The following is a 9,965-nucleotide window of genomic DNA, read 5'->3' as shown; positions in this document are numbered from 1 at the left end:
TAATCTCGATATTCCCAATGCTGAGAATGCGCACATTTGATTGGTCGAGGTGGCGTAGTATTTTCTCCGAGTACTGCTAAACTGAAGGTTGTTGGAAGTGCAAACAAGCCAAATTGTGTCCTACAGTGTCCAAGTGTATAATTCAATCGAAATAAAATAAAAGGTTTGATGGTTGTTGGAAAAAATATATATATATTTTGGGAAGTTTACCGCCGTTGATGCAGCGTCTATGACACCACCTTGTTTAACACATTAAATTAGTTCTTTGTGCCTGTTGTTTGTGTGCTTCATGACGTCCTTAAAAACAGTAAGTTTCCTGTTTGGAATGATTTCCAATTGTGTTTGACTGCCTGACAGAGGAAATAAATATGACTTTACTCATCTGTGTACATGCACAATTGGGATGAGATTCCATACAATTTGTCAAATTCAGAGCCAAGCTACTGCTACAACTGCAGGTTCATGTTCTAATTTGTGTTCTACAGCATTCAAAATATAAAGTTCAATTGAAATTAAGTTGTTCTTGATCATAGACTGAAGTCTGTAGACAGATAGACAAAGTGAACCAATTGCTTAAACCCCGCTTTTTGCTTCGTGCGCAGGTTAAAGAGCAGGTTGCGGGTCACCAAACATGTTCTGAAAATTTATCAATATGATTATATTAGTCCGGGAGCCAACCGATCAAAATTAAAAAAAAATTGCCCGGTCTGCTATAAAATTTTTGTGTCGATTTTCATAAAGAGACACCCTTTGAGTATATGAAAACCAATGTTGGCAATGGTGAAACTCTTGCGCAACAACACAGTCAACACTTTTGCGAGCCCCCTCTGATAACAAAATGTTGGCAAAAGCGAAGATGTAGGATGGGGGTAGGGGTAATTCATATTGTCCTAAAATCATAACCATTAAACCTATATACACAAATGACCCCTCATATTAAAGAGGAGTTCATTTCCTATATCACAATTGGTGTAGATTTAACCTACCTACAATTGACAAGGTTATATGTCAAACAACAAAAGATTTATGCAACTCAGAAATGCTTGACTATCAATGGGGTCAGGAACAAGAACATACTTTTACATGCCATGGTTTTAAGGAAGATAAAATTAGAAATGGATTAACACAATATTGTGACATGAAACATCCTCTTCAGAGGAAGAGTCACTCTCTGAAACAACTCCACCACATGAACCTCTCTGACCAAGGCATATGCATGTCACTTCAGCAAGGCACAGCAGCCTTTGCATGAACATCGTTTCAGACATTTGGATAATTTGCACATGCAAGACACAGTTTTGTCTATGTTTGGCTTGGCTGGCTTAGACATGAGAATTGGGACCAGTTTTCCATTGATAAGGGTTCTGCCAAATGTTGTGGCTGGGGAAGTGCTCGGTCACTGAGATGTGCACGTCTATACAGAAGCAATTGATACAATGCTCTTAAAACAAGGAAGTAAAACGCATCTTCTGTTGCTGGCAGTGACCTAAGGTCTAATTTTGAAGAGACAAACATATGCTGCCTGAGGGTATCCAAACAGCTGAACCCTTTTTGGCCATGCAGAGCAGTCCAGTATACTCTGGCCTCATCAATGACACATTCTGTTGCTGCCATTTCACTATCTCTTCCAAAATCAACAAGGTGGGGAAGGTTTCCTATCAGTCCCAGAGAAACCTGTGCCGCTCTTCTTTTCACAGGAACACAAGCATCATCCCAACTGACTGGAAGAGGGGCCTTGTTGTCCCTCTCTGGAAAGGGAAGGGTGATCGCCAAGACTGCAAAAACTACCGAGGGGTGACGCTGCTCTCAGTGCCGGGCAAGGTCTTTGCTCGGATAATTCTTGATAGGGTTCGCCACCATCTGCTTGAGCACCAGCGTCCAGAGCAGTCAGGCTTTACACCAAAGAGGTCAACGATTGACCGTATCCTTGCACTTCGTGTCCTCACCGAACGCAGACGAGAGTTTTGGCAGGGGCTGCTTGCAGCCTATGTTGATCTCTGTAAAGCGTCTGGATTCAGTGAATTGGGATGTCCTCTGGAGGATTCTTGGTCGTGGGGTGCCACCGAAACTGATCGATCTGATGTCTGAACTCTACTCTGGTACTGAGAGTGCTGTGAAGTGTGGTGGTACCATCTCTGACTTATTTCCAGTTGTTACTGGAGTTCGTCAGGGATGTGTACTTGCCCCCACACTTTTCAGCACTTGTATGGACTGGATTTTAGGGAGGATGTCGGAGAGATCAAGTTGCGGTGCATCGTTTGGCAATGTCAAGATCTCGGACCTTGATTTTGCAGATGATGCAGTCATCTTTGCGGAGATTCTTTAGACATCCTCTTGGGGCCTCGAGGTGCTGAATGAGGAGTCGGAGCGTTGGGATTACGGATTTCTTGGGTCAAAACCTAAGATCCAGGCTTTCGGTGACATCTTGGATGCTGCTGTCCTGTCTGTGTCTGTTTGTGGTGAGGATGTTGAGGTCGTGGATAGATTCACTTACCTTGGCAGTGATATTCATGTCTCCGCAGGTTGTGAGCCGGAGGTCAATAGACGTCTGGGTCGGGCCTGGGGAGTCATGGATTCACTGGATCATGGGGTGTGGCGCTGCCGGTACCTGTGCGGGAGGACGAAAGTCCGAGTCTTCAGGTCCTTGCTACTTCCAGTCTTGCTCTATGGGTGCGAGACTTGGACTTTGACCAAGGATCTGAGACGGAGACTTAATTCCTTTGGTACCAGGTCTCTTCGAAGAATCCTTGGCTATCGCTGGTCGGATTTTGTGTCCAACGAGCGGTTGCTGAGAGAGACTCGGATGAGATTTGTTACCTGCATAGTCCGTGAGCGTCAGCTGCGGCTGTATGGACATGTGGCTTGTTTTCCTGACGCTGATCCTGCTCACCAGATTCTCTCAGCGAGGGAGTCTCATGAGTGGGAGGCCAGTGGGCTGACCACGTGCCTCATGGTTGCAGCAGGTTGACCATCATCTCAAGGAGATGGGGATGGGCCTGGCATCTGCCTGGGGGATGGCCAGACAGAGGCCCCTGGAGTACCGGCGGAAAGTGGACGCAGCGACGCGCTGTTCTGGCACATGCTCCCATACCTGACCTGACCTCTTCTTTTCCCCTTCTGAATGGGTAGCTCACTGTGTCACATCCACACAACACATATGTGCACAGAAGTGTAGCTGCGACATCAAGAGGATTTTCTGGTACTTCCTGCTCAACACTTCTACCAGCTCATGAATAGGTAGGTATTGATTCTGCCGTTGTATCCAGAGTTCTTGCAATGTGTTCAAGCAGCAGAAGTGATATATACACAGCATAATTATATCTGTATCTGTTGCATGCACAACAGCTCGATGGTGATCAAGATATTCCACACAATATGCAAGATGAGCAATAATCCTTGTGTCTGCCTCTTCATGTTCTTCACAAGGTAAGTCCAGAACTGAACTTGATGCTGATGTGATGGAAAGAGTGTGACCTTTGTTTTCCATCATACCACCAATAATGATGGTCACTCCATCCGGAATAGCTTCAGGACTCTCACAAAGGGAAGTGCCAATGAAGTTCTGAAGATTTCCTTTATTTCTTGGATTCTTCATGAGTAAATTCCAGTCCGGAATTTCTAGACTCTTGGATGGTGAGAATTGTCTTGCCTGGTCTGTCTGGTTTCTCCTCTGCTGCTCATCACCCTTCAAAGTATGGCTATCATCAAAATCATACTGATCACCAATGATGTTGACACAGTTGCACATTTCAGGTTTCAACTGCAGGAGCTTGCGAAGATACAGCTGGGGAAGTTCAAATGTTTTCGCACCCATTTTTTGGTATTTATTTACAAATGCCATTGTGTCTACCAGATAAACTGTGTATAGGTCACTCTGTGGTAATGATGGCAGCTGTAAAACAACATCCTGCTCAGCTTCAGCAATTAGCACTGCCACGAAATCAGACTTGTTGCCTTTGCGCATTACAAACCCCTGTGCTAAGCGTGGATCAACCTCAAACAGGGATGATGGATAGTCTGTCCACTCATGGGAAAATGCAATCTGTCTTGTGACTGGGTCGGCATCTCGATAGAAACACAGCACACGTGTAGCTGCAGTCTCATCTTGATAGATCCTGATTAAACTCTGTTTCCTTGATGGTTTTGATTTCTTCTGTGAGGAGAAAGTTACCAGCTTCAGTGGTTCAATCTTAATAGAGACCACCTCTTCTGCTTTCATAATGGCTTCCATGCCCTTAGCTTGAGCATGGACCAAGTCTTTTGAAGCATCCTTCTCACCAGTTGCTCTATTGAGCAGAACCACTTGGTTGTTACACTGGAATGGGTTTATCATCTGCTGGCATATCACTTTCTTGATCTCCTCAACATGCATATGTTCTTCTGTTGCCTGCTTCTGTGTTTCTCCATGATGAGTAGATTCCTGTTGGCCTAGATTAGCCATAGACTTTATGTTCTCTGATACAGCTGTGAGAAATGGTGCTGTCCTCACATATTTATCTCGAGCAGCTGGTGCCTGAGATATGCCTTTGAACAGAGATGTCTTCCCTTCATTGTTGTATGTCTGCTCCAGGGCCATGTCACTCCAAACACCATTGAATTTTCCTTTGGAAGAGTGAACTGTGAAGTACCCAACCTGGATCCAGCAAACCTTAACCGAACTGTGTTCAATAGAGTAAGAGGATTTTGGGGGTAGGGGTAACTTTGGTTGACAAAAATGTTAATTTTCTCTTTAAAAATTGATAGAACTCACTCAAATTTGCTGTTTTAATTAGCCATGGATACCATGTTCATATCACATTAAGAGAAATTAGTATTCTAATGCAGCATCTGCCTATGATAAGAAAAGTTCTAAAGGCCATCTTCAAAAAACGTTATTTTTAAGGCATTTTTCACAAAATTATGTACTTTTACGAGGTTTACTTCCACAAAGGCAATCTTTTTTTGTCATTTTACAATGCACTGATTGAATTCTTACATTTACTTCACATTTATTTTTCATGAATGTGATTTTTAAATTTTTTTAGAAATTTTATTGACAATTGCTGTTTTATCAAATTTTTCAAATCTTCCTCAAACAAAAACGTCCGCCAAAATTTTTCGCAAGAGCTTATGAATTGCCAACATTGGTTTTCATGAACTGCAAACATATATCTAAACATCCTGGGGGTGTAAAATTTTATAGCAGAGGCTGTAAGGTCCAACCCTAAAACAGCCTCGTACACAGGTTGGCTCCCGGACTATATGTGCATTAAATAGTTGGATGCAAACTATTGTGGTTGCCTAACTATTGGGAAGATTGATGAAATTTAACTCCGAAGTTGTTATTTCTCGAAAAAAATATATTTCTCGAATATATTTTTTCTGTTGAAAAAAAACAGTCGCATGCCGTATATGGCTGGTGACGTCACGTTCTCCAAAACAAAGCGGACGCTCACTCGCTCATTGAAGAAGTGTCCAGTTGAGCGGGCCGTTCTTTCGCTTTTTTTTGAGCTTGCAATTGTCTATATTATCCTTTTTTAATTTGAATTATTGTAGAACAAAGTTATTTGGATATTTGTACATCATGCCTTGTATGGATGTCATGTTTTGCGAAAATGTCTGGAAAACGGGTAATCGCTCCCACCGATTCCCGAAGGAATCAAACAATCACCGGCAGTGGATAAGATCTGCTGGCTGTGTTGCTGCAAGGCCTGTGCCGGCCCACTTCGTCTGCCGGTTGTGTTTGCCTGCTGCCTTTGCCATGCCATGCCCACGGCCCATGTTCACCAGCCCCCATTCAATTTTACTTTGCCCCCCCCCCTGTTCATTTCCATGTGCGCCAGGATCAAGGCAACAGTTTGCAAGATGCGAGAACTGCCCTGTTGGCAGCTACAATACGGGCCTGCAGTGGCGGCCCGTGCACCGTGTTTGCGTCCATCCATTCATCCATCCATTGTGCTCATTGCGTGTGTCACTTGAGCTGGCACGGAGACTGCGTTTGTGCAGCCCGTGCACCGTTTTGTTGCTTGTGTCAGTGTCCGTTCAGTGTTCTACAGGGACTGCCTTGCGGGCAGCCGCACCAGGAGACTGCGTTTGTGCAGCCCATGGACCGTTGTGGTTCACTGGATTCATTTTAAAAAGGGAAGGCCTTGGACTGCGTGTGAGCAGCCGGCCACGTTCCCTGTCACCTGCATTGTTTGAGCCAGAGACTGCGTGCGAGCAGCCTGGCTCCCTGCTAACTGCTTTCTTTTTGCAGAGTTCAGTGATCCTGGGCCATGGTTTAGTGTAAAATTTATAAGTTAAGGTTAAGATGTACTGTAAATATGAGTGCGCCCCCGGCATGTCTGTCTAGCGCCGGCAATTTTATTTAAGTCATCCGTGTGAGTGGATTTGTTTAGTTAGTTACTCAGCCCTCAGGTTATTCATTTTGGGGACACGAATACCATGAATGTCGCACTCAGGGATCCGTAGGTAAAACGTACTAGGGGAGAACTACACATGATGGCACACGAAAATTTGACGACTCGGGACGAGTCTGTAAAAAGGGGAGGGGGTAGTGTTGCGGTTGTGGAAATTCGCAAACCACCATTCAGGTCCCTTAGGTGAGATATCTCTGTAAGTACATGTGTAGTTAGCCCCAAACCCATTGTTTAGAGGGAATAAATGTGATTCATTCAGGCTGCGATGCTTTGAGATAGTCGTTTTTCTGTTCTATCTTTATTTTGAACCAACCACATCTCAACCGCCATCACACAACAACCACCAACCACAACGCCGCTTCACAACAACAACACCAACAGCCACGATCTTTACCTTCACAACTCGCTCCCGCAAACATCGCATCACCGCCATTCCAAACGGCACCATGGCCACAAACCACCACCATAAACCCTCCACCACCTTCACCTCTCTCCTTCTGCGGCCATTCCCGCACCACCTGTGAACACCGAGCGTCAGGCTGTCCTGGGCTCGTATGGGACGCGCGCCGAGCCGCGAGTGCAAAATGCGGCCTTTCCGAGGAGAATTCGGATCAGGAATGCTACACGCCCACTTCTGATCCGTCCAATCAGCAAGCGCGGGGCGGTTTGGCCCCGCCTCCAGGCGCGTCGGTGTAGAATCGAGATATGCAAATTCTAGGATCAGGGGAGGTTCACGCCCCTTTTTCTCCGTCCAATGGGCGAGCGTGGCTCCACCCCCGAGCTCGTTCTGATCCAGAAATTTGCATATGGGTTCTCCTGCCGGCCTATAAAGCGCCGAGCGCGGGGCGAATCGGAGAGGAGAGTCAGTTTTTTTGGTTGGAGAGCAGAGTGTGGCAGTGGCAGAGTGTGGCAGCGGTCGAGGCGGTTTTAGAAGAGCGGAGAGTGGCAGAAAGTCGAGTCGGTTTGGGCAGAGTCTGCCTCAGAAGGGCGAAGAGAGTTTTGGGGCAGAGTCGGGTTGGAGCGCGGAGTGGAGTCAGGAGGCGAGGGTGTACAGGTGGTTTGCTGCAGTCGGCTGAGGAGAATTGGGGAAGAGACCGAGGAGTTTGGGTCCGAGGCAAGGAAAACGGCGGTCAGCGACGAGGTAGCGGTGGAATCGCTCGTCACGGGACCCAAGCAAGCCAGCTATACTCTTTCCCCAGAGCATCAACAATTCCCCCCCCCTTTTTCCCCCGCGCTGAGATAGTGCGAAAAGGGGGCCCCGTTCCCACCACACTCCAAGCAGTGCCAACAAAACCCGCGTAGGAGCACGAAGTCGGGGCACCGCCGCGCTGCCACATTTGCGGCTCATCACAAAGACACGGGTAGGATCCACCCGGTCTCGCAGACCTGACCGCTCTTTCAGGTCCCGCGCAAATATTGGCCCACAGGCCCCGTCTGCCCTCTTGTCTTTGAGGGTGGCCCTTTTCTTTTGCTTCTGTGTAAACGTGTGTGTGTGGCGCCAGTCTGTAAAGTAAAACTGTTTAAGTGTTGCCGTGTGCACGCGTAGTCGGTTGTAGATTTGCATTGTTGTGTTTCTTTTGTTGCAATTGCTTTATGTGCATATGTGTGCTTTCCGTGTGCCGCGGAATAAATGTGCATCATGTTGAACTGTTTTCCCGTTTCCCTTCGTCTTTTCTTTAATTGAATCTCCATCTTGCTTCACGTAAAGGGTTGGTAGTGGGTTTAATACGCCCGATAATTAATCGGAACCGTCGAGGCCGACGATAACACCACTCGGTTATCCCAATAGTACGGAACGGGTCGCTTAAGTGGCCCGTGTCCGGAGTCGACCTGCGGCGAGGTGCGATCGCCCGGTCTACCCTTCGCGTGGGTACATTAGGTAGGTCGAGTTTGGCGAACAACCCTCTCCCACGCGGGGTGGCCGATTGGCACGATCGTGGTGAGGCCGAAAGGCCCACCCGTGACGAGCTCCCGGCGTTAGTCCGAGAGGGTCACGACAGAATTGTCCGTCCGGTGGGCGACGTGCCGCGATTCGAGTTACGTGGCCGTTCGCACGCCGGCGGGCACGAATTCGCAACAATATCTTTGTGGAAAAAGCGCTGCGGCCTAACATCTAGTCAAGGCGCCCTAGGCCCTGCACGCCATCGAACATAAACCTCATAAAATATCGGAATTTTACAAACTTCACAACTACCGAGTGTTAAGCATACTAAGCGACTGCAAAAACCGAAAACAGAATTTGAATCGACTTTAAAACGAACCCGCAACGTCGATCGAAGCAAAAATCTCAATTCACCACAGGAATTCACGGCATTATTTAAAATTATTTTGTCAAAGTCATAAAACCGTAATATTCAGCCATCCACGAACAATCTTCACATAATCCGACAGCTTAACAAGTGAGGCATGTGATGATAACCTTTATTGGGATGAAAATTTAAACCTCATATTTGTGGAAAAAGCGCCGCGGCCTAGATCTAGCCAAGGCACCCGCGGCCATACGCGCCAGGCATCCTCAACTTGAAACATTCATAACTCGACGAATAAAAGCTCAAATTGCACCAAACTTACCTTATTCTTGAGAGCTCACGTTCCCTGTTAGTGGTGAACAATCCAACGCTTAACGAATTCTGCTTCGCAATGATAGGAAGAGCCGACATCGAAGAATCAAAAAGTAACGTCGCGATTGACGCTTGGCCGCCACAAGCCAGTTATCCCTGTGGTAACTTTTCTGACACCTCTTGCTTAAAACCCAAAAGGATCACGAGGCCACGCTTTCACGGTCTGTATTCGGACTGAAAATCAAGATCAAGCGAGCTTTCGCCCTTCTGCCACTTGTACACGAAATAGGCCGTTTTCTTGCACTTGCAAGTGGCTCAAATTTATATGGCTCAGGTCCAGAAACTCCATCAATCTATAATTCCAGCAATGTGTGTGTGTGTGTGTGTGTGTGTGTGTGTGTGTGTGTGTGTGTGTGTGTGTGTGTGTGTGTGTGTGTGTGTGTGTGACCGCTCTGTCTCGACAACCACTGGTCCGATCTAATTGAAACTTGCCAGGTATATTGCTGGGGACCTGAGGACGCGCCTTTTCAAGGTTTGATATTAATCGGACAAGTGCTTCCCAAGTTATAGCCATTTATTTACCAAACCAATGACAAGACACGTTGCATGGGCGTGGCCGATGGGGAAGGGAAGCTCAGCCGCGTTCCCCATTACGGGTTACAACGTAGAGACTTCCGGAGAGTGATGACTTCGTGTATTCTAATAATTTCTCGATTTCTTATGCGCATTTATAGATAAACACAATGCCCCAAGTTATGATCGTTTTCATATTAGACGGTGCATAAATTTCGGTAACATCAGAGTGCTGGTATGCTCCGAACCAGGAAGTAATTTTTTTCTCTCTTCTCTTTTTGTTTTTCCTTGCGATGACATTGCGAAAAGGTAAAATACGTTGGCACTAATTGAAGAATTGGCCATTTAAAACCTAAATTGCGAATCATCGTAACTGTGATATGCGAACTTCCGCGCCACGCACGTACGGGCACGCGAGAGCAAATAAACGGCC

At 46.5% G+C, this 9,965-nt stretch overlaps 1 protein-coding gene across 3 annotated transcripts in view; it reads right to left on the bottom strand.

Annotated features, from left to right (window-relative positions):
• The window catches only part of LOC147021554 (uncharacterized), a 126,219-nt gene that overhangs the window by 88,820 nt on the left and 27,434 nt on the right, over positions 1 to 9,965 (bottom strand). The window lies entirely within an intron of this gene.

Source organism: Eptatretus burgeri, chromosome 8, assembly GCF_056783735.1.
Source record: "Eptatretus burgeri isolate ZD-2024b chromosome 8, Ebu_testis_v1, whole genome shotgun sequence".
In the NCBI taxonomy this organism is placed as follows: Eukaryota; Metazoa; Chordata; class Myxini; order Myxiniformes; family Myxinidae; genus Eptatretus; species Eptatretus burgeri.
The sequence above is the reverse complement of the archived record's forward strand: the minus strand, read 5'-3'. Positions and strand labels throughout refer to the sequence as shown.